The sequence below is a fragment of the Vanellus vanellus genome (assembly GCF_965231255.1).
Source record: "Vanellus vanellus genome assembly, contig: HAP1_SCAFFOLD_98, whole genome shotgun sequence".
Lineage (NCBI taxonomy): Eukaryota > Metazoa > Chordata > Aves > Charadriiformes > Charadriidae > Vanellus > Vanellus vanellus.
In genome coordinates this window covers 239,779-264,508 of record NW_028128635.1, presented here as the reverse complement: position 1 = coordinate 264,508, position 24,730 = coordinate 239,779, and the positions used below count along the sequence as shown (strand labels likewise).

Genomic DNA, 24,730 nt, shown 5'->3' with positions numbered 1-24,730 from the left:
ATTCCACAACTCACGCAGAGTTATAAAGCACCTATGTCTATTCCAGCACTGTTGCAAGGGGGATCGCTCCTCCAAACTCGCACACCGTAAAGGGTTAGTTATACAGCTTATAGACATGCCATATATACACATTCACAAGGGTTTCGGGAAATGATTAACATGTTCGTGACTTTTCCGGGAACTCATTACCATAGGCTACTACCCGCCCCGGTATGCGCATTATAGTCTCCCGGTGGTCCTTCAGAATCCTCTGGGAGTCGTTGACTCCTTTTCAATCACTCTATTGTTTTGGTCAACTGTCCTTATCTGGTTGCCAAAGCCGCTGCTCTATGGCTCCAGATGGCTCTGCTCTCTGCCACTTCCAAGGTAGAGCTGCCCCAGGGTCACCATTCAGGAGCCTCTCAGCTACGACTCTCGCTATGCATTTTGCCATGTTGCAATGTCTCACTGGATGTTGTTTCCCCGTAGCGGTGCCATGGTGGGGACAGGCACATCCCCCGGCGCTCGTGGGGGGCTGGAGGGTCCTGGGGCTGCTTGCCCTGCTGCAGGCATGTGGGAAGAGCGCGGGGTCCCCCCCGCCCCCTCCGGGCACCGTCCCTGCCCACAGGCTGCCTGCAGAACCTGACACAGGCAGGCACCTTGGTTCGGGCGGCATTGCCCCCCCCGCTGCTACTGCAAGAGGAGGTCGCTCCTGACGGCACCTTGGCGTTGTCCCGAGAGCCCCCGGGGAGCACAGGAGGGGCTCTGCCCGCACCCCCGGGGACCCTTTTCCCCCGGAGGGGGGCAGGAGCAGGAGCCGCCTGTCCGACGCTGGCAGCCCCTTCCCCTAGAGCTGCAGGGGGACAGCCGGGGGGGCTGCAGGGGTCAGACACGGACGGGTCCGTGGTCCTTCCTGCCCAGCAAGGTCACAGCTCCACCCCCTCAGCTGCATGCACCCCCCCACGGCCACAGCTCCTGCTTCCCCCCTCCCCAAATCTACACCTGCCTTCTACAAGCCAGTCATTTACAGAAATTCAACACTAAAACCACACCTGGGGGCCAGCACAGCCCTGCGGAGCACAGCTCCAGCCCTCGGTGCCCCCAGACCCCCGTGCCCCGCAGCGGGGGGCAGGACAGCCCCATGGTCCAGCTCTTCTCCCGCAGCTCCTCCGCGTTCGGCTCCCCTTCCCCCTCCTCTTCTGCCCCCGCCACCTCCTCCTCCCACACTCCTCTCTTGCCGCTGTCCTTCTGGAGGGAGACAGGGACAGCGCAGCAGTTCCTCCTGCCCGGCCAACACCTCCCTGCTCAGCTCAACCCCCCCCGCTGCTGCCGGGGTACGGAGCGCTTCCCAGCTCTGACCTCCCCGTAGCGGACGCGAGAGTCCAACTGCCCTCGATACCTCCATAACCGGCTGGATCCATCCAGAGCAGGAACTCCCCGCAGCGGGAGCAGGAGATGGTCCGAGAGCGGAAGATCCCCTCGGAGTGGGTGCGGGAGGGCAGAGACTGCAGTCCCCCCCCGCGTTGGCATCGTCCCGAGTTCAGAGCCTTCTCTGGGGGACACTGTGGGGAGGAGGCGGTGCTGGCAAAGAGGGGGGGTTCCCTTCTCCCCTCCCACCACTGGGGGATGGATGGGCCGAACAGATCCGACCCCATCCGACCCCATCCGAGCGGAGCCCACCCCATCCGAGCGGAGCCGAGCCCCGCCGGTGCCCGCGGGCGCGGTGCGGCTCCTCCCGCCGCGGGTGACGGCGCGCAGGAACCGGCCCCGCGGCACCGGGCGCTGCAGCTGCTCGTCCCGCTGCGCTCCGGCGGGGCGGCGCGGGCTCGGGGAGCTCCTGCCCAGGGCGGGGGCGGGCGGGCGGAGCGGGGCGCTGCCGGGGCCGGGGGGCGGCCCGCGGGGGAGGGGGCGTGTGGCGATGGGAACGCGCGGACTGCGATATGCAGGGTCGAAACCGGAATCCGCTGTATTAAGCAAGCGTGCTCTTTACATACCTTTCTACCAAGGCAGTAATTGCCTACTGTACTTGTTTACACCATCGCGTACTCCAAAAGATCACGTTCCCACCGAAAAGGGAATCTCTCTTCCCTGTGAGCAGCACCTCCTTATCTCGGGAGGAGCTTCACACAGCTTCATCGTCTGCCAGAACAGTGCTGCAGCTGCTTATTCCTCCCTATTAGTTCTACCCCACTTAACCCTTCTTTTGCCTCAGTCCCCACATCTCGTGATCATGTGTTGCCATCTCATGTTGAGCTTCTCATCAGTCAGCACCCCCAGGTCCTTCTCCCCAGGGCTGCTCTCCATCCATTCTCCGCCCAGCCTGGATTTGGGCTGGGGATTGCCCCGACCCAGGAGCAGGACATTGCACTTGTCCTGGTTGAACTTGATGAGGTTGGCATGGGCCCACCTCTCCGGCCTGTCATTAGTAGAAGGCCAGGCCTGCAGCACCCCGGTTATCAGCCCGGCTCGGGTGGGAGGGGATGCTCCTGCATGGGGGGGTTGCCCTGCACTGGGGGGGAAATGCCACCGAGGGAAGGTCTCGCCAAAGTGGGGGCCGCGCTCATGCTCCCTCTCCCCCATCCCTCCCCAGATCGCCCCGGCAGAAGGTCCCGAGGGCAGCGAGCGGATGGTCATCATCACAGGGCCGCCCGAGGCTCAGTTCAAGGTGCTCTGGGTGGGGGCTGTGGGTGGGGGGGACAGTAAGGGACAAGTCGCGGGCGTCCCTGTGGTCACCACTGTGCTGCCAGCCTGGCTTGGCCTCCCTCAGCGCCAGGGGATGCTCTTTGCTGGGTACAGTGGTTTTGATGCTGCTGGACGTGGGGACATTATCAGCTTTGGGGATGGAGAGGCACAGCGGGCGTTGCCTGATGGTTTTCCTTCCCGTCCGTCTGCTCCCCAGGCCCAGGGGTGAATATTTGGGAAGCTGAAAGAGGCAAACTTCTTTAACGCGAAAGAAGTGAAGCTTGAAGCCCACATCAAGGTGCCTTCCTTCACTGCTGGTCGTGTGATAGGCAAAGGTGGCAAAACGGTAGGTGGTGGTGCCCCGGGGATGCAGAGTTGGGCATCACCCATCACCCCTGCCCACCCCAGGGGGACAAATCCCGGGTGCACAGTGGTTTCAGCGACGTCTTGACCCTCAGCCCCCATGTCCTGGTGGTGGTTCTCGTTGGTCCCAAGGAAGGGGGAGACACACAGGGTGCCTGGTGCCGTCGTGACACCGGTAGTGGAGGTTTTTGGCTCTTCCACAACAGAAGCCTCTTGTGGTTCCTCCAGGTGAACGAACTGCAAAACTTAACCAGTGTGGAAGTCATTGTGCCATGAGACCAAACCCCGGACGAGAACGAGGAGGTCATCGTTAAAATCATTGGGCATTTCTTTGCCAGTCAGGTACTGTTTGGCTGTGGCTTTACCCGATCCTCCCTGGCCACTTTCATCCACCGAGGAAAGGTGTGGGGCTTGCTGAGCCCAGCACCACCCGAGCGACCTGCTGCTCTTCTTTTGGGAGGTCCCTGTGTCCCCAAGAGGCACTGAAGGTGTTTCGGTAGCTCCCCCCGGCTGTGCGAGAACTGAAATTGAAGATTGGCTTGATTGAGCTAAAAATGTGTGTTTTGGATGCTGTGCAGAGCAGCACCCAGGGTGTGAATGGACTCCTTGGTGCGGGCAAATCCATGCGCATCCCACCTGGGTGCATCTTCCATAACCTTGTCTCCTGTCCACTTCGGCGGGATGGCGACCCCCCAAAAAATTCAGGCTCTCTCGAGGAGTGAAGCACAAGTTAAAAAAAAAAAAGAACAAAACAAAACAAAAAATTAACAAAAAAAAACCCAAACACACACCAGCACCACTCCCACGAAATTAATTACAGCTTGTCCAGAGTGAAAAGTTGGGAGCGGCGAGATGCTCAGTGGGGGCTCGGGAGTGGTTGGTGGGGGGAGAAGAGGTGCCCTGACCCCCACCTCTTGCTTTTCCCCTCTCCTCCCCAGGACTGCACAGCGCAAGATGAGGGAAATGCTCCAGCAGGTGAAGCAGCAGGAGCAGAAACACGCTCCGGGAGCCCCGGCCTCGCAGCACAGCAAGGGAGGCTCCCGCCGTGCCGCCCAGCACCGCCCGATGAATGTAACCCCACCGCCGGACATCCCCCCGTCCCAAACCCTCCTCCCCCACCCCCAGCAGGTCAGGGGAGCAAACCAAAGACCCCCCCAAACACACAGCCCCCCATTCCCCGCGGCGCTGCGAGGATGCACAGCCGAGGGGTACGGGGAGGGCTCTCTCCATCCCACAGCCTCCCCCTTCCTCCTCCCTCGCCTCCCGACGCTCTCCCTTTAGTTGGACTAACGTGGGCAGGTTTGGGTACCTCAGCACCTCACGCTTGTGTCTCCCTTTTAGAGATTTTGTGTGCCTTGGAAACCTGCGAGTTGGAGGGTTTTTTTATTAATTTTCTAATAAAAAAAGAAACGAGTTGGACAAAACGATGGGAATAGGCAGCACTGTGGTCATTCTCTCCGGGGCGTTGTGGAGGAAGGCTGCCAGTCTTCCTCCCAGTGTACTTTTCCCCGTTGGCTCCAGACTGCTGCTGGGGCTGAGCTCTGAGCCGCCAGAGCGGTTCTCAGCAGACGGTCACTCGGCGCAGACAATGAGGCCCTGAATAGCCCTTCCTGTGCTCTTGATGGCTCCGGATGGCTCTGCTCCTCTGCTGCTTCTAAGGTGGGGCTGCCCCAGTGCCCTCACTCAGGAGCCCTTTCTCTGTGCAGGTCTCACTTGTGACAGGCTGTGGGGGTGTTGCCAAACTAACTGCTGTGTTGCGATGTGTGAGTGGGTGTTCCCGCCCGTGTCAGTGCCAGAGCTCTTCCGTAGGCTCTTCTGCCAGCGGAGAGCCAGGGGCCGCTCCTTCGGGAGAGAGCTTGTTTAAAGAGAGGAAAAAAAAAAAGCGGGGGGGGAAGTGGGAAAAGAAAAAAGGGGAAAAAAGAGAAAAAAAGGGGAAAAAAGTGAAAAAATGAGAAAAGTGAAAACGGGGGGAAAGGGAGAAACAGAGAAAAAAGGGAGATAAGGAAAAAAAAAGGGAAAAAGAACAAAGGGGAAAAAGAGGAAAAAAGTAAAAAAAGAGAAAAAGTAAAACGGGGAAAAGGAGAAACAGAAAAAAGGGGGAAAAGGCAAAAAAAAGGGAAAAAGAAAAAAAGGGAAAAAAGAGAAAAAAGGAGGGGGAAGCGAATAACAAAAGGGAGAAAGAAGAAAACCCCACATATTAAAAAAGAAAGGTAGAAAAGAAAAAAAAACAAACAAACCAAGGAAGGAAAGTGGGAACAGCCGCGGGGCAGGAGGAGGGACAGGAGCCGGGGGAGGGGGGGGCCGTGGGGGGAGGTGGCGGTGCCAGCGCCGGCCCCGGGGGCTGCGACACCACGTTTTTGTCCTCTACTGCAAAGTGTTCTGTGAAAAAACCCCAACCAAATCCCACCCACCGACAACATCAAAACCCAAAGAGAAATCTCTGCAGCTCACACGAGCCTGAGCTCGCTCTCCGTTGCTCTCTTTCCAGTGTCTCGGGGGGGTCACGGCCGAGCTGAGATTGGGGGGTGGGGGTGGTGGGAGTTTGCCCCATGGCTGTGATGGGGGGAGAAGGGGTGGGTGGGGAGTGGGGGATGTGGTGTGGGGGTTTCAACAGCACAGTAATTAGGCCCGTGTAATGGGGAAGCTCAGATGCCCCCTAAGCACCCCCCCCGGTGCTTCTCTAGCCAGGCGAGCGCTGGGCGTCCCCCCCACAGGAGAGGAGCGCACCTCCAGGGCAGGTGGAAGGGCGTCACCCAACGGGGAGAGGACCAAGATGGGGCTTGGGTGTCCCTTGGGGTGGCTGGGTGGGGCTGCTGGGGGCTGCCACGATGAGGGACACCCCCACGCCTTTCTCCATGGCTCCCACAGCTCTGCTCCCTCCCTCCCTCCCATCCAGTGCCACCGGAGAGGTGGTGTCCCCCCTCCCGGGGCGGGCAGGGGCTGCTGCCACCCCATCTAACACCTCAACGCACCAAAGCACCTCACTGGGGGAGGGACCCTGTGCCTGGTAGCCCCGTGCGCCCCAGCACTGTAAGGATGGGGCTGAGCCCCCACCACGGCCACCCTGTGCAAACCAAAGACCCCCACACAGACCCCCCCCACCCCCATTCCCCGTGGCACTGTGAGGAGAGAGAGAGAGAGAGGTTTTATTATTCTTTTTTTTTTTTTTTTAATTTTTTATTTCCTAAAAGCCACCGGTTTTTCATCCCAGGCATGGCCAGAGGTGCGCCCAGCGTTGAGGGGGGGAGGTTGGGCTGCAGTGCACAGCACAGCGGCTCATTAGTTTTTAGAATTAATGTAACGATAACGAAACAAATGGTGATTTTTAAGTTTTGTAAGGACTTTATTTTATTTATTTATTTATTTCATTTCAGAGGGGGTGGGGGCGGGAGGGGGATGTTTGTTTTTTAGCACAAGCCGGCTTTTCTAGAGGTTAAAGGAAAGGCTGTGCTCGGCCGTAAACGCTTTGCGGAAAGATCCCAGTTGCAAGGAGAGAAGGGGGGAAAGAGGGGCGGGGGGGAAAAACAGATTTCCAAGAGGTTGTCAGCCCAGGGCTGGGGGAAAAAAAAACCCAACACTAGCAAAAATATTAATTTTTTTTTTAGTTTCAAAAGTAACACACACACAACCCCCAACCCCCGATGACACACACACATCCACACACAAAAACTACCTCAGGCTTTCATACCTCAGCACATTGCGCTTCTGTTCCTTTTAGAGATTTTTTGTGCCTTACAAAACTGATAGCTGGAGCATTATTTTTGTTTATTTTCTTAATAAAAAAAAAAAAAAAAGACTTGGAAAACACGCTCTCTACTGAGTGCGAGGCGGGAGAAGGAAAGCAATCCCACGGGTGCCAGAGCTCTTCCATAGTCTCCTTCTGCTGGCTGAGAGCCAGGGGCCGTTCCTTCGGAGAAAGCTTGAGAGATGCTTAAAGAGAGAAAAAGAAAAAAACCAAAAGAAAAAAATGGGGGCGAAAAAAAAAGAGGGGAAAGAAGAACAAAGAGAAAAAGAGATAAAAGGGGGGGAAGAAAAAAGGGGGAAAAAGAAAAAAAGGGAAAAGGAAAAAAGGGGGGGGAAGAGAAAAAAAAAGGAAAAGGAAACAAAAACCCCAAATATAAAAAAAAAGAAAGGTAGAAAGGAAAAAACAAACAACCAAGCCAAGCAAGGAAAGGGGTGAAAGCCCTCGGGCAAGACGAGGGACGAGAGCCGGGGGTGAGGTGGCGGTGCCAGCGCCGGCCCCGGGGGCTGTGACACCACACTGCAAAGTGTTCTGTGAAAAACCCAACCAAAACCCACCCAACGACAACATCAAAAACCAAACTCACAAGAGCCTGAGCTCGCTCTCCGTTGCTCTCATTCCAGTGTCTTCGGGGGGTCACAGCCGAGCTGAGACTGGGGGGTGGTGGTGGTGGGAGTTTGCCCCATGGCTGTGATGGGGGGAGAAGGGGTGGGTGGGGAGTGGGGGGTGTCGTGTGGGGTTTTTTTGGGGTGGTGGTGGTTATTTTGAGGTGGTGGTGGTTTTTTTGCCAGGTGTCGCTTTACCCAGTGGCTCGGGGAGTGTGACGAAACGGGAAAAAGGGCTTCACTGAGAGGTTCAAATTAATAATTTCTTTGGACTTCGGTCACGGGCCCAATATGTCACTATTGCAAGTTCTGTGTGTGCGATGGCGATTACACTATTGCGGTTTAAAAGAAATTAGCGGGATCCACTATTGCGAGCTACAAATGCCCCCGACAAGTAGCAACACAAACCACAAGGGCGCTAGATATTAATGCCTTAAAAGAGTGCACCAGTCACAAACTCAATCGCATGCCCTATACCGTACGGATGTTTCTTAGTCACTTACCCTCTCTCTCTCAGGTGAGGTCGCTCCATCCCGGGGAAGTTACCCTGTACAGCGTCCTGGATGGGGGGGACAGATCTCCGAGGGGCCAGCTGTATCCTTGGAGGATTCCCCATTTGTCTCCCCAGACCCTGCGGTTTATATTTCCTGACTCGGTGAGGGTGCAGGATTATGCCCGAGTGGATTACACTGTCTGGGATATTTCCCTCTGGTGGTGCCATAGCGAAGTCTCTGTTGCCAGTTTGTGATGTCCGGCGCTCAACGTCACAGGAATAGTGGTGGGATGGGACTCGGGGCATTTTGTTTGTTAAGGGCCATTTGGTTTTGGTTGTTCTGTGCCATCTGGAGATAAGCCCGGGCTGAGCTGTTCTGCAGCTCCCCCCAAGTTCTCTCTGCACAGCCAAGGCACAGCGGAGATGGAGCTGAGTGGGATGGCAGCTCCCTGCCTCTCACCTCTGGTGCTCTGAAACCGGCTTGGCTGGCTGCTCCCACACAGTGTGTTACTGGCTTGCCCAGCAGGTAAAGAACCCAGATTTGGGACGCCACTGGGGTGTCCGTAAGGGGTCCTGGGCGGCCCTTATGGGGTCCTGGGGGGGACTCTTGCAGGCCAGAGGGAGTCTGGGGCAGTTTTTCAAGGATCTGGGGGTCCCCTCTGGTGCCTCTGGGGAGGGTTTTGTGGCTGGAGAGGGCCGAGCTGGTTTCAAGAAGTGCTTCCTCCCTTTCTCCAGCCCACCCAGCTCCCCCGACACCATCACCCCCCCAGGTTGGTGGGTGCCCGCAGTGCCAGCCTGTCCCACTGGGTCGGGCACTGAGGGGGGCACAGCCCCAGCCGCGGGATGGGAGGAGGACTCCGTCCCCTCCCTCAGCAGCTTCTCGGCTAGCGGATGAAGGAACGGAACTCAAGTCGACACAGGAGAAGCAAGGAGTGTGGGGGAGACCCCCAGATCCTGCCCCAGACCCTCAGCCTGTGCCCTGCCCTGCCTGCGCTGGGCAGCCCTGCCCGCCTGCTGAGGAGGGGGTGCTGCCCACGGGCCCCGATAGAGGAGACAGCGTATAGTGGGCTCTCTTCTCTCTCCTCCTCTGCAGGGCAACCAAGGAGGCAGCACCCACTGGGCTCCCTGCCAACCATATACCATCGAAGCAGTGATGCCTCTCTCTACCCCCTGCCCCCCCCCAAGCCCCCAGGTCCCCCTGCCCTCCTCTGCCGCCTATAGGTCCTATCAGTGGGGACAGCTCCTTCTGGTCCAGGCACCCCCCGGGCTCCTGGGCCCCCCGAGGGCCACCCCAAGAGCCCCTGCAGCCTGTGCTCGCTGGCCAACTCGGAGGACTGCAGCAGCCTGTTGAGGAGCAGCTCCTCTCCCCAGAGATCCCTCTACCACTTCCTGGAGCCCTGGCCCAGTGCAGCAACAGAGCCAGTGGTGCTCACACACTCAGGACACCCCCGCTCTCCCATGGCTGCTGGTGGGGCAGTGGGGAAACTGGGGCTGGTCCTCAGCCAGGAGCCTCCACAGGAGCTGCCAGCAGGGACCGAGAAAGAGTGGGTTCCCAGGCAGGGGACGGAACTGAGCGTGGAAGCATACGCTGTGAAGCTCTGAGCTGCTGCGTGGTGCCAGGTCTATCCAACATCAGGCAGTATGTTCCCAGGAGATGTCACCGCTAACAACTCTTCCGAGGAAGTGGGGCCGTTTCTGTAGTCGTAGCCTGCCTGGAGAAAGAGCCCCACGGAGCCAATAGTCTGCTGAGCAGCAAGGGAGCAGAGTCGCTGACTCTCAACCAAGGACTGAAATACAGCAACCCACTCTATTGCCTTCCCCCTTCGCCCGCTGCCTCCCACAGTCACCAGGGAGCTCCAAGTGAGGGGACCCCTCCCCCACTCCCCCAAATCTGCCCAACACCCCCAAAGCTCCCTCAAGACACGGGACTCCTCACACACATCTCCACTCCCCACACCGACAACCCTGCCTCCCCCCCAAAGCTCCAAAAAGCAGCAGTCCTTAGGGCAGACTCCTTAAGCTGACTCCACAGCTACGGCTCCCCGTCGGCTCTGGGGGAGACAACGGGGCCCCGGGGCTCTCCGTGGGCTTTAAGGGGGTCCCAGGGCTGCCCACGGGCTCCCAGCAATGCCCGTGCCCACCACCCACCCCCGCTTCAGGGGGCCCAGCGCTGACACCCCCACCCCATCTCGGGGGTACCTGGGGGGGCTCGGCCGTGGGCTGGAGGCGGGCGAAGGGGGCACGGCCGGGCTGACCTGCCGGGGGGGGCTGAGAGCGGAGCCCAGAGCGGAGCCAAGCGCCCGGCCAGGCCGGCCCCGGGCACCCTGCGCTGCGGCCGGGGCTGCCGCCACCTGCGGGGAGCGAGCGGGGGGTGAGGGGGGGCAGCGGGGGACGGGGGGCCTGAATCGGCCCTGTTCCCTCCGGGGACCCCCCAGTCAGCTCTGCCCCCCCCAAACAGGCCCAGACCGCCCCCCGCGCCCCCCAGCCCGGTCCCGCCACCCCACAAATCCCCCGAACTGGCCCTGGACACCTCCGCTCCTCCCGCTGCCGCTGCCGCTGCCGCCGCCGCCGCCTCCGCCTCCGCCTCCGCCTCCGCCTCCGCCGCCGCCGCCCCTCCCGCGCACGCTCCCGCTCCCGCTCCCGCTCCCGCCCACCCTCGGCCCCGGTCCGACCGGGTACCGTCTCGCCCGGTACCGACCATCGCAGCTCCCGACCGCCGACGCACACCGGAAGTGCTCCCCTTCGCGTCCGCCCAACCGCGCATGCGCCGAGGGGCAAACCCGGGCCACGCCCCCCAGCACCGCCCCTGCCCTCATCACCGCACCACCGCTTCTTTCCGCCTCGGGCAGTGCGAGGCCGAAACCAGCCCAGCGCTTCCCCAAATGCGCCGGGACCTCCGAAACCAGCCCAGCCTTCCCCAAAATGAGCCGGACAGCCGTCTGCAGAGCTCCGCCAGCCCCCCCGACGGACATCACGGGGATGGGGGGAAAGAAAACAACCAGAAAGGTACTGAAAATAACGTGGAGACGGTGCTTAGAGATCCTTCCGAGAGGCAAAACCCGGCCTTTGTTCTCATTTTTGAACACGGGGTTTCGCAGTGCTTCGCGGGCAGTGGTTATCCAGGGGCATCAGCTATCCCGGGAAGCGAACGTTCCCATCCCGTGTGGCAAAAGTCCACTCGCATGAATAACTTAGACAAAACCAGCCCACAAGAGGCACGTTTGGTCACCCTTTGCTTGAAGCTTCGCTAAAACTGTATACTCAGATTGGCCCTGTCCTGCAGTTTCTTTCCCAGAGTTTTGCCCCAAACCCACGCTTCTAGCCCCGCTCCCCAAGCCCTCCCTCAGGGCCCACCACCTTTCCCCAGCCCGGCCTGTCCTTAAAGCTTTTCTTTCCACACACGGCCCTTTCCACTCAGCTCCCTCCGGGGCCTCCTCTCTCACAGGCACCTCACAGCCCTGCAAACCTCCCTCTCACGAAAACCCATTCCCCCCTCGCTCCCCCCTCACGCAACACCTCTTCCCCTCACACACTCGCTCCCACCCCCCTCACCATCCTCTCTCCTCCCCTCCCTCTCCCCCCATCTTTCGCCCCCCCTTCCCCTCTCCTCCCATTCAAAATGGCCCTTCCCTCCCCCTCTCGCCTTTTCCTGCCTCAGCCCCCGCCCCCCGCTCAGGTGACACCGCACACAGCCGCCATGAGGCGCGGCGGGGAGGGCCGGGGCTGTGAGAGGCGATGGCGGTGAGGGAACTCTTGGATTTTCTCCTCTTCTTTTCATCTCCTCAGGCTTCGGGCAGCCCCGCGTGGGCGGCTGGAGATCCCCCCCTCCCCTTCCAGGAGTGGCCCCGGCCCTGGGGCGGCCCCCGCCTCCCTCCTCCCCACAGGCTCTCCTCAGGGAGAGCCCCCAAATCTGTCCCCCGGGCGGCCCCACAGCCTCCTGTGTGTCCGGGAATGGGGTTTCCTTCAGGGAGAGCCCCCAAATCCATCTCTGTCATTGCCCTACAGCCTCCTGCATGGCTGGGAGCAGTGATTCCCTCAGGGATAGATCCCCCCTCATCCCCAAACCTATCCCCAGGGTGGTCCCACAGCCTTCTGCATGGCTGGGAGCAGTGTTTCCCTCAGGGAGAGCCCCCAAATCCATCCCCAGGGTGGTCCCACAGCCGCCTGTGTGGCCAGGAACGGCGTTTCCCCCATGGATGGAGCCCTCTCCTTCCCCCTACCGCACTCCTGGGCAGCCTTTTCCTCCCTCCCACCTTCTCCCCACAGCTCTTCCAGGGCTGGGAAAACACTCCTGCCCTTTCTCTTCCTGCGGGTTTTGAGTAGAGCCCCCTGTCTTCCCAGCCCACACGTAGGGTCTGGGCAGCTCCACGCCTTGTGTTTGAAGCGGGAATTGGGATATTTCAGTTTTCTTCTGCCATCAGGCATGGTTGTGAAAGGGCCAGTTGTAGTGGTTAGGCTTTGGTGGGTGAGTAACAGCAAATCTTATTGAACTTTTCCTTTTTTTCAGATTTTGTGTAAGGGGCTCGTTGTCCTCACGCCCGCGAGTTCTGCTCCAGGTCAAGCGAAGCCCCATGGAACTGGCCCTAAGGGCGGCGGCGGCCATGGACCAGCGACCCTTTGGCGTCGAGAACGTGGTTTATTTTGAGGTGAATCTCCCTGTTTTTCTTGAAAAGCGGGGGGCTGGTTTGTAGCGAGGCTTAAAACCCCGGGTTGTGCCTAAGTGTGGGGCTGATTTCAACCTCAGGGGCTGCGACTCCGTCCTCAGGGGCTCCGACTCACAGCCCTGGCAGCACCGTCAGCGCGCTGGGCTCAGCGTTCTCTTGTGTTTTGAAGGGTTTCTTACGGATCGGCAGCAGCCGGGGATATTTAGCAGCTGTGTATTGGTGGTGGAATCCGTGTGGTGAAAAGATCTTTGGGGTAAAGAGGTGAATAGGTGGTTTGTTTTTTTTTCACCTCGAGAATGTTTCTTGTTGCCTTGTACCTGTAAAAAGATGTTCAAATCGTTAAGGTGTTCAAATCGTTTCATAAAATTACCCCCTAGACAGGAATATGTTTTGTGGTTGGTTTGAGGTTTTTTTATGAGTCCTTTCAGCCTGCTCTCCAGGTGGAAATGGGCAATGCAAAGGCATTACAATGATAGATTTGCTAAATCTGTTGCCAAGGTCTATATTAGTGGCTTTCCCTGAAGCGGGGAAAAGACGTCCTGTTTAATTCTTGTTTGCATTTCAAATTCTCTGTGAAATGGATTAAGCAGAGAGGGCTTCTTTTTGTGGGTCTGCCCTTGGGAGGAGAACGCCTTTAGGAAAAGGCTTTTCTGGAGGGGACGGAGAACTTAATTGCTGATGGCTCTAAAAGCGCGCCCTGTTTGGGTGCTTTGAATTTTCCAGTGTGGGAAAAGCCGCAGAAGTGTGTATTTCTGTCCAGCTGCAGAGAAATGGGTAATACTGAGCCCTACAATAGCTTGGTTGTTTTTTTTCCCCTGTGTGATGACTGGTGTGGAGGGAGTTTGTACCAAAGAGTCAACTTCTGATTGTGGGCAGCCCCTGTTTTAGGAACTGTTGCGCAGATTGCTTATCGATGCAACTGCTGCCGCGACTCCCGCACTCCCTGCTGCTGTCAAGCTTTTATTACTTGTTCTGAAAAGCTCTCGAAATACGTGCAGAGCTGCGCGGCTCCCCCGAGCCAGGTGTCCACGGCCACTGCCTCCTCGGCTCCTGTTGGCCATGGCTGACTATTTTCAGCAGGATTCGAATATGTCTGTGTGCTCCTCCTTCCTTTTTAGCCATCTGTTATTTGAGTTTGGGACTCGGAGGCCTTACTGTCTTCCTGCGCTCTGTTTTTTATCACTGTTGACAGTTCTGGATTCACCAATAACAGTACTCAGCGCTTACATCTGGAACGCCCTGAAAACAATGAACTCATTAATCCAGGGCCAAAGGTTTAGAAATAAATGGAACAAGGTCAAGCCTTGGGATCTTTAGTAACGTGATTCGGAGCCTCTCACCTGGCTTCTTGGTGGAGCTGGCACAGAGGTCGGTGATAATCCAAAACTGCAGAGCGAGCTGGGTGCCCGTGGAAGGGGAACTGCACTCTCAAGTGGAAATACTTGGGGTCTCGTTGCCTGTGGGAGGGAAAGGGACGTCAAGAGTCAACCTAAAGGAACTTCTCACCTTCAGAGGTCGCACTCTGGAGGTGACGGTTAATTGAGGGGAGTCGTGGAAGCGTGCCTTACTGAGCAACATGCTGCTGCTGGCCCGAGACTAAATATCTCCAAAGTTTGGGGTTGGTTTAAGTGCTCTTTGGTTATTAGCTGGATGTCACTCTTAGAAGCACCTCTTGCCCTGTCTGGAGGGGTTTGCTGCTGCCTCCTGCATTGGGCCGAGGGGACCGGCAGCCTTCAGGACAGGGACTTTCTCAAGTGCAGAGGCTAAACCCGGTGTGTGCTGCTTAAAAACTGCTCTGGGTGTTAGTGCGGCGGTCACGGTGAGAAATGTGTTGGCTTAGGGAGCCCGAGATTTGCATTCCTCATAACTGCGGGGGATTTTGGGGAGCCTGGGTGGTACAATCCCCTTCCTGCTCCCAGATTCCTGTCGCTGACCCGTCAGCGGGGTGTTAGCAGAGCTGATGCCCGCAGCAGCTGAGGGTCGGCATGATCCCGGCATCGCCGGAGCTCTGGAGCCGAGGAATGGGAGCGTGGCCCGTTTCCATCACAGCTTGTGAGGGAAATAGTGCGGTTTGATATAGCCGGGGTGCGTAAACGGGGATTCCTCTTTGCACGTGTGCTTACAGGGTGCACGCACGTGTGTTACTTGGAGTGTTTCTTAATGCCTGTGAAGCTTTACGAGATTGGTTAATGAGCGTTGCTTTGCTGCGCAAGTGCAAAGTGTTATTTTCATGGAGAAACCAGCTCAGATGTTCCCTTTATTTTTCTTTTTTTTAAAGGCAGAATGCCTATTTTAAAGCTTTCCTTGCGGGCAGAATGACATCTGCTTTTGAGGATTGTTTCTTTCCCTGCAGGGTGGGAAAATTCTATAGCCTCGCTAAGGCCGCAGAGGAAGAAAACTTGTCAGTTTCCTGGAGCAAACTGCAGTTTGGAGAGGGGGGTGGTTTGCCAGAGCGCCTTTTAGCACCTCGTCGGGCACATTTCTTTTCCCTGGGGGGGGCTGAGGTTTAACATCGCCTTTTCATTTGCCTAGCTTTTGGTTGTATGAATTAATGGGTGTTTCAATGGGAACCACAAGACCTAATTTCTCAGTTGCCGTCTTAAAAACTGTGCAGGGACGGAAGTGGGACAGGGAGGTGACCGGAGTGAAACGCTGAAGGCTGTTAAGGCTGGAATAAGGAATGGCAGGGCTTGTTCTGGTCACCCAATATGACAATAAAAGGCCACAAGTTCCTCGTGGAGGTAAAGAACCGACAATCTGGGAGGGCGTTCAGGGATTTGCCTCATCGAAGGGTTTCCAGGGGAATACAGGGGTCACTCTCCATCTCATTCCTGGTGAGCTGCCTGCCTGTTAAGACCGTTACTGCATTATAACCACAGAGGCAGGCCCTGAGTTTAGGTTTGGGAAGCCATTAGCTAATTTTGTGGTTAATGCTTTTTTCTTTTAGAGTGAGTCTGTGACTCGGTTCTCTCTGCTGAAGATGAGACACGTCCTTCCCTCTGCTTTGGCAATGGCCGCTTTCCTTGGGCACAGGGACCGCACACCCCTCTGGTCCTTTCTCTGTAAGTAAACTGTGGCTGTGCCGCCTTCCTGCCCGGCCTGGGGAGCTTGTCCTTTACTGAATGAGAAAGCAAGTTTTTCCCTGGAAGGAAAAAAAGAGATTTAAAAATCTCTGTCCTTCTGTGCAGCACTGCCATCCCAATGCAGCCTCGGGAGAGGCACCTTTCCTCCAGCGCTGGAACCATGGCAGGGAAGGGACCTGCTATATTGTTAGATGGATGAATTTTATTGTTCTTTGGCAAGAAATGAATATGGTGACAATCGTTACCCAGTCCAGCCGGCCTTAGTGGTCAGCCCCCTCCTCCCTTTCCCTGTGGGAAGGCTCCGAGGATCTCCCGGGCTATAGGAACAGGCAGGCAGTAAGGATGCTGTGCTGGGAAGCTTTGACTGCCTTTGCTATCTTCCTCCTGTGAATGGAGAGATGGATCCTCAGCACTTTGGAGCTCACCTTCCCCAAACGCTGAGTTTGCCATTTGTTATCCACAAATGATGCGATTTTCTGTGCAGGAAACAGGATTTTTCAGAAATTCCAGCACGGTATGGGAAGAAAACGCTCCTGGAACTTTTAATGCAGGTCATTCCTTTTTGGTGTCGCAATTAAAAAGTGACGTCTGTAACTTTGAAACAAATATTTGTACATATTTGTCAATGGGTGCAATTCACGTAGTCGCTGGAAGGAGAAGGGATCTTAACCGCATCTCTTATTTCAGGCTGTATCCTGATAACGCCGGGGATTGATGTCCCGCTGGGGATTTTTCTCCAGTTCCCATCTTTTGCGGCTAATTGAGCGGCAGAGATTTTCCAGCTAGACAGGCAGTGAGCTCTACGGAGGGAATGCGAGTGCAGATCTAACGTTGACTGTGATTAAACTATATTGTTAAAAGACTCCTGCCTTCCAAAGAAAGTCTGGAAAAGTGAAAAAGGATGTGCCTTTCTCCTTTGGGATTGCTTTTGTGTCAGAGGGGATGGAAACAGCCCACCGGGCTTTTGCTCCGCTCTTGGCTTTGGCTTGGAAAAAGCCCGAAACGGCTCAATCCCTGTGGGGCCGACTGTGACCCAGGTGAGGGGCAGCTGTGCCAGGAGATCCGGAGGGTCCATCTCCACACCTTCCGTGTCCAGTGAGAGATTTCCCCGAAAAGAGGGAAGTTCTGGGAGAATGGGGAGTGGTGCAATGATGAGGGTGGCGAGGAAGGCTAAAGGATGGTCTTGATGATTTTTACCGTGAGTGGGTTTTTTCATATATCTTTTGGGCAGAATGGATGGGGACTTTGTGTTTAGGCCGATGAAGGTCAACTCTAAAATCCGCATTGGGCCATGAGTTCCAGCCCAGCGGTCAGAATAACTGCAAACCCTGGGGAAAGGGGGCTGAGGAGCGGGTGCGTGGTTGGTTCGGTGCCGGGGCTCTGCCAGCCGTCGCTGTTGCCGTTGACCTTCTCCCTGTGGATCGGCCACTTCTCCCACTGCCCCACAGCACTGCGGAGGGTCATGGAGGGTTATTTTTGGCTGGAGTATACCCCTGTGCTGGCCAGAAATGGCCAGTGCTAGCCCAGGCTGGGCTTGCCACTCAGGCTGACCTCATGATGCCGGTTGCCGGCCTCCCGCCTTCTACACAACATTCCGACGGTGGTCTTGGCCCACCGTTGCAGCTCTTCTGCTGCTGGCTGTCGGTCTCAGAGTGAACTTTGCGAGTTTGCTCAGGCTTTTGAGGAAGGAAGCGGCAATTTTCTTGCCCGATGGGGCGCAAAAGGGCTCACGTGGTGGAACGGTAATGCTGTTGGTGGCGAGAAGGGGCTGTGGGAGTTGTCAGAGGGCAGTTGGTGATGCTGTGCTGGGAAATAACTGCCATACCTGACATGTCCCCTCCTTCGAAGCGGGTGCGTGCTATCGTGCTGTTCCCAGCTCTGCTTCCTCACCTCCTCTGCCTTAACAATTTCAGTCATGTCAACATTGGCAGCGACTTTCAGGCCGAGATCCCAGACCTGCAGGACAGATCCCGGTTGGAAGAGGAGGAGGAGGGAGCGTCGCTAGTGTGGAAGCCCTGGGGAGACACCGCAACGAACCTGGAAACAAAGGACAGAGGTTTCTCTTAACGCTTTTCTTGTCAGTTCCCCCCCGAGATACTAAGGGTCGAAAACTGCACGTTTTCACAGCAGCTGTTTGTCCGTTGGGACCCTCTCCCTCCTTTCCTTGACTGCCTTCGTGGCTGGTAGCACCCGAGGGTGCTCAGATCTGATGGGACAGTGAACAGATAACTGGTGGCACTCTCAGTCGCGTCCTCTGGGAGAGACGGTCAGGGGTGTTTGTAGCTGTCCCACCTCAACTGCAGCGACCTCGGTAGAGGGGAGATCTGTCTCTGGACCTTCTGGTCCCAAAGCTGCTCTGAAGGGAGAGAGAGCGATAGTGGATAACCTGCCTTTTTTGCAGTGGCTTTTCTGGGTCTCCAGTCTGTGTGCTCTGTTTGCCCTCGGCCTTGTATCGTACCTTTTCCTCTTTCTTGATGGGAACTGACTTTCTGTTGGTTTTTGTTGCATTTCTAGTGACAAATCTGCTCAATTTCGCCTGCTCCAATGTGGTGCCGGGGGGAAGAGGCAACCTGGAGCACGCCTTGCACCGCCTGCATGAAGCCCTGGTAAGAAGCAGCTATTTTCGAATTCCTGCTGGAGTAGGACAGACTTAATTACTGGGGTGAGCTGGGAGTCGCTCCTGAGTTTTCTGTTCCGCAGGCTCGAATCCCTTTGCTAAAGGGGCAGAGTTCTTGCGTGCTGCCTGTTGGCCGCCGTCTGCATTAAGGTCTTGTGGGATGACAGACCCTGTGTATCAATAAGAGCTTGTTCTGTCTCTTGTCAATTCTGACAATTTGGAGAATAGAAGTCCTCCTACTCCTGCAGGCAGCTCTGCCTGCAGCGGGGACGAGCCCAGAAGGACTCCAGCAGCAAGCAGTGGCCGTTGGGGTGCCACAGCTTGGTCCCCGGAGATCTGCGCGGGTTCTGGTTTCTTAAAACACATCAGTGTGGATTGAGGAAATATTCCCATCGACTGCCGTGGGCGGAGGTGACCCCGACGCGCTGTTGCTGAGCATCGACTGAGCACCGTCTTCCTACAGTGGGCTGAAGAGTTGAGGTCCCTCCTGAGGGGGAATCTAAGTCTTGTTCTCTGAACTCCTGCAGGAGGGTCTGGAGATGTTGCAGTCTGGGGCACCTCAGCGACCTGAATCCCATCCCCTGGCTGATTATCATTACGCAGGTAAAGTGGAAGCAGAGCTTGTTGCTTCTCCAGGAATGCGAGCGGGTACTGCCGTTCCCTTTGTTCTGATTGAAAGAAGTGATTTTTAAAAACGTGCGAGCAACGGTTCATGTTCTTCGGGGCAGGGAAAATAGTTGTTTTAATCTGTTCCGGGGGTCTTTTGGCATGGGGAGTGCCTTGTCCCTGTATTCCAGCCCACTGCTGTCCTGTACAGTGATGCCCCACGCTGCTGTACGCTCCTCCTTTTGCATGCCGGCTTCACGGCAGCTCTGCTGGCAGCCATAACTGCTCGTGCTAACGAACTCCCTGCGGCATTGGCTAATCACTTTCCACAGGAGGAGAGATGTGGATGTGTGATGAATAACTTGTGCAGATTTCAGGTAGGCTGCGAGTGGTCTAATCATTTGCACGTGGCTGTTTCTTCCCAGGCTCAGACACTTGGACGCCCCTGGAGGAGCAGTTGTTTAAAGAGGCTTTTTATGTGCATAAGAAGAATTTCCACCTGATCCAGAAGAAGGTAAAGCCGTTAGACCAAGGCGGGTTGCGGGTTGTTAGTGTGGAGGGGAGTTTTAACCCAGAAAAGTCATCTTTTGAACGGCGTGTCGGAATCCTGTCCTTGGGATGCAGCTTCATGCTAAAAAGACACCGGTACGAAACATAATTTTCCTAATGTGTAATTACCAAAGAAATTGAATCTCTCCGGTACAAAATATGGGAAATATTAAAAGAATAATGACACATTCCGCTGACCATCGGCATATAACGTACAGTTCTGCCCTCCCAAGGCTTCTTTACGGCCCTTTCAGAAGAAGGGGGCTCGTTTTCGGCCTGATCTCACCTGTTCATTGTGCTGTGGGGACTGCAGACAGAGGGGGGGACAGACAAAGAGCACTGGATAGATTTGTTGTGGGTCTGTGCCTTCAGTGTTTTCCTGCAGTATTTCCCTCATCGATCGCTTCTGTTTTTTTCCTGACAGATTCAGACGAAGACCGTGGCCCAGTGTGTGGAATATTACTACACCTGGAAAAAACACGTCAGTTTTGGCGCCACCCGACCAGGACAGACAGCCAAAAGGCTGCAGCGAGGCACGGATGAGGTGGAGGCGGCTGAAGAGAAGGTAAGAGAACTGCCGGGGGTGGGTGCGAGATGCCCCATGGACGCATTGTCTCGGGCTCTGGGAAACGATCCCCTTTGCATTAAACTTGCTTCTGATGATTTTCGGGGATGTTTCATGACGTCCCAGTGCTCCGTCACAGGAACTGCCGGTGATCCGCCTCTGTGTGGGTGTTGCCAAAATGTTCCTTGCCAGGAAGCAGAAATGTGGCTCACAGAAATACATATTATTTAGGGTTTTTTTTTGATGGCAGCCACTGGGTAAGCATGTCACTTCAGTTCTCTGTAATTCTACTGTTCTGCTGAGGACAGTAGAAATAATATGGTTTTTCTTTCACCATCTGTCTTTGCACCCCATCCTCCCCGTCGAATTTCAGCATTGTTTTGGCTGTTTTAGCGTTCGGAGGAGCTCAGCGGGGCAGGCTGGGGCTGATAGAACGCGTTCCACCCAGCACACAAATAAACCCCTCACTGCCTGGGCCGTTTGGGGATGTTTCCAGCCAGTTTTTCGCTTTAGCTGTCCCCCTTGCTGAGGAGCAGGAGAAATGAGCACAAGCTGTCTGGTTTACAGGCTGGTTGCAGCCCAAAGAAGAGGCGCCGGCTTGGGCCCACCAAGAAGCAGAAGAGCAGCGAAAAGACGCCCCGTGGCACAGGCAGTCCCTCCCGCCATCCCGGGGACGCTCCGCGCGGGGTTGAAGGCGCAGGCGATGCAGCTGGGTTTCCCTGCGGGCAGTGTGGAAGGTGAGCTGCTCGCTTTTTCTTCTTGAAACTCACTGCTTTGGGCTCAAACAGATGGAAACTCTCCAAGATGGCTGGGGGGGAGCAGAACTAAGGGCAGCTGGAGGATTCCCACTGTCCCGCCGCCACCTGCTGCTTTTGTTGGACTTTTAGCTGAAACCGCTGTGTTTTCCTGTGCCTTTGAAGGCCTCACTGTCTCTTCCCTGAGGTGTTGGGGCACCTGTCCCATGCCGCACATGGCCACGTGTTGTCACCACCATTTGTTTAATAGCCGCTTTTCCTCTGTGCCTGTTGGAGCAACGAACCTGTCGGGATTGTTCCTGCTCAGTTCCATCCTCCTCCCGTCTCCCCTGCACTCGGGGCTCCTCCGTCTCCCGCTGACTGCAGCCTCAACGGTTTCTCTCTCTCTCTCTTTGAAGGCCCTTTCCTCCCATTACAGGCTCGGGGCGGTTCATCTCCTTGGGCGAGAATCCCAGCGTTTCTCCTTTGTTTGGCTGAGAAAAAGGTTCCACTGAAGTTCCTTCTTGCGGTTTGCGGCCCGAGGTCTCCTGCGCTGCAGTCGCTCGTGCCAAGCGACATTGCTCGTGCCACGCAGAGCCACTCGAGTTTCAGTCCGACCCGATTTTGATCCATCGTGATGTTAATTCTCCTATTTTAATCCCCAATGATCTGCCGTGTTTAACCAACGAGGTCCCACCCAGCCGGGGGTACCGGCAGAGACTGTGTGGCACCACGCAGCAAAACGCACAAGAAACTCACAAAATTAGAAGTAATAAAACGTCGTCTAACAAATTTTTTTTTCTTAGAAAAGGAGTTAAAAATCCCCGTTTGTTTTTTCCCTTCCAGGGTGTTTGGGACAGTCAACGGGAGGAACGCGCATGTGAAATACCATCGCCCACGGGAGGATCGGAAGGCCCTGGGGACGTCTTCAAAGGGCGGCGAAGCCGGCAGAAGCCCAGAGGGTGACCTCCTCCCGTTGGCAACTGGGCAACTGCCGGTGCAGCCCAGCAACCAGGTCCCTTTCCACCACTAAGAAAACCTCACCCACCATCTCTCGCCTCCAGCAGCGCCTGAGCTCTGCGGAGGGTCCACCACCACGAGGTCACCCCCACTCCAGAAAGACCCAGAAGATAAGAACAGCAGAGAATAAGGTATTGTATTTAATAGTGTTTCCCCCTTAGGTGATAGTGACGTGTAGATTTTCGGTCTTAGTTAGGCATCTTTTAGCTCTTAGTTTTAGGCTTTAGTGTTGTTCTGATAGGAGTAAGGTTTGTTGTTCTTCTGAGAGGAGTAAGGTTTTTTTTTATGTGTTCTCCTCAATTTATTAAATTGAGCTGTTGAACGTTCAAGTCCTGGGGCTGCTCTTGCTGGGTTTGAGCCAGAAATAATCGAAGCCGTCAAAACCCGTTCTGTGCGGTTGGTGGTGCGAAGCAAAGGAGAACCTGGGCCTGCGCCACACAGTGCTGTTCCCGGGTTGGTTTTCCCACTGGAGAGCGCAGCGGCACTGCCATGACAAAGCCGGCAGCAGGATTGGGGCGGGTGAAGGCATTGGATGTCTGCGAGGCCTCTTGGTTATTTGCCAGAGTCGGCGTTGGCCTTTCGTGCTGCGCTGTAGCGCCCATCGGTGTTTGTTTGCACAAATAACGCAGCGTTTGGCAGTGACAATGGTGGTTGGGTTAGTTCAGGGAATGACATCTAAAGAAGGGGGCTGGTCTCTGCTGGCGGTGTACCGGGAGGGAGAAAAGGTTTACTTTTCGTTGCCAGGCCACCTGATTTTCATGGCTTTGGGTTTTTTTTGTTTTTTTTTTTTTTTTTTGTTTTGGTTTGGTTTTTTTTTTGTGTGGCTGAATATTCCCGCCCGGTTGAAGCAAATCTGTATTTTGGTTCTGTTTTGTCTTTAAAGTATTGATCTTCAGGTCTGGGCCATGGTAAACTTCTTTCCCCGAAGCGCCCGCTTTGCAGAGCGGGTACGAACATTCTCCTTTTGTTTCCCATCACTTGTATTTATAAAAAAACTACCCTAAAAGTCAGAAGAGGCATCGGCGTGTTCACACCTCTTCCCTAAGCCTGCTCCTCACTGCCGGTGCTGCCCAAGCGATGCCAAAAAGGCGGGAGTTTGGGAAAAATACCCGGCACCCTATCTAACTGTGGTGTCCAAAACCCCGCGGGTCGATTTAACCCCCCACTGACCCAGGGAAGGGCTCCACGTGCCAGTTCCTGTTCCAAGTCTTGTTGCTGTTTCACATTGATTCTAAAAAATCAGAATGTGGATGCAAGAACAGAATTTGGACCAGATTCTCCGGCACCAGGACAGTGCACCGATGCTCCAGGGCGCTTTCCCCAGCAGCGAAGGCCTGGTCTGGCAGGAGGGCGGTGGCGGGGATGGCGAGGTACTGCCGGCTCAGCCGCCCCACGGCCGGGAAGCGATGCTCGTTCTTCTTCCACCAGCTGGTGCTGTGCTTGCAGAGGGGCTCCAGGATGTAGTTTTCCAGTTGCTGGTGGATCTCGGGCATGCTCTCCATCGGGTCCTACCCCAGAAGGATGTCGTAGCTACTCTGAGACGGGGCGCTGGTGCATGGGTCCTTGCGAGCAGGCAGCTGGCTGCCGGCATCTGTGCCCGTGGCTTTGGAATCTGAGTTTGGCACCCCAGACTGGGTGGCAGATGGGGACTGGTGGTTGCAAACCCACAACAGCGTGGTTCTCACTGGCTGGTGCAACTCGCTTCTCAGGCTGGGGCTGAGAAACTGCATCTCCTTGAAGCGCGGGTCCAAAACAGAGGCGATAACTGCTGGGCTTTCGAGCACTTTCTCGAATGCAGTTCCCTTCAGTTTGGAAGACGGCAGAACACGGAGAATGGCATTACACGCGATCTCCTCCTTGGTGTATTGATTGGACAGGGAATCAGTCAAAAGAGAAAATAAGAAAAATTAATTTGTTTTCTACTTGGATGGCAGAAATCTACGAGAGGCAATAGAAGTCGGATGGTTGAACAAAATCTTGCATGGCTTTGAGTTTGCCCTGAGCTGACAGCTGCAAAGCCTATTGTGAAACCTACTCATTTTTGTGATCGTAGTGATTTTTGTTAGTGTTTTGTTTGGATGTCTTAAGAGTATCATTATCAAGCAATTATCTCCCCCCCAGCCCCGCCATGCCCACCAGCAGCAACGGGCCGATGGGGTCCTCAGCTGTCAGGTGGGGGGCAGCGGCACCAGGGCAGGGAGGGCGATGCCTGGTACCCCCGGGCGGGCCGTGCCGCCGGTGTGGCTGGAGGATGCTCCATGGCTGCTCACTGCGGCATTTCTCATGGCTGGGGGGAAACACGTTGGGAGCAGGGGGTGGGGGTGAATGGGGGAGGCAAAGCATCTGCAAGGGGCTGTGAGGGCCATGGAAAGGGGAGTGAAGGGCATCTGCAAGGTTGGAGGGGGTAAGGAGGGTGGTAGGTGTCTAAAATAGGGTGCTGGGGGTGTGCAAGGAGGGGGGACAGCAGGCCGCTGAAAGGGGGTGTAAGGCATCAGCAAGGCATCTGCAAGGCAGAGGGGTGGGGGCTCAAAGGGGGAGGCGAGGGGTACCCAAGTTGGGTGCGGGAGGGATGTGAGGAGGGGAGGAAGGCACCTGGGCAATGCCTGTTGGGGGTCTCCCCACCAGACCCCCCCTCCTCCGCATCTCGATGTGACCCCCTGGTGATGCTGTGGCCCTTCAGAGCAGGGGGACAAAGGCCACTGTCCCCACAGAGCCCCATGCTACCCGGTCACCTCAGCTATTGTCCCACCGGGCGCTTGCACGGATGCGCCCGGTGTTGGGGTGCAGGCAGGAGGTGGCTGGGTGGTCCCCCCCTCTTTCTGCATCTCCTTGGCCCGGGGGAGGGCCTGTCCGCCCCCCCGCTGCACCCATGGGACCCAGCTGCAGGAGGTGCTCTCGGGGGCAAACGAGAGGTGGGGAATTAATTAATCTGCCCTGAAATTACAGCTCACGGGAAAGACTGAGAGGAATTTGCGTCTCTGCCAGCAAGGGAAGACGGTCATGTCCTGGTGATGCTCAGCTGTGACCT

At 56.2% G+C, this 24,730-nt stretch overlaps 1 protein-coding gene across 1 annotated transcript in view; it reads left to right on the top strand.

Moving 5' to 3' along the window:
* The window catches only part of LOC309684127 (electroneutral sodium bicarbonate exchanger 1-like), a gene marked incomplete at both ends in the record, with an annotated part of 42,678 nt that overhangs the window by 689 nt on the left and 17,259 nt on the right, over positions 1-24,730 (top strand). The window lies entirely within an intron of this gene.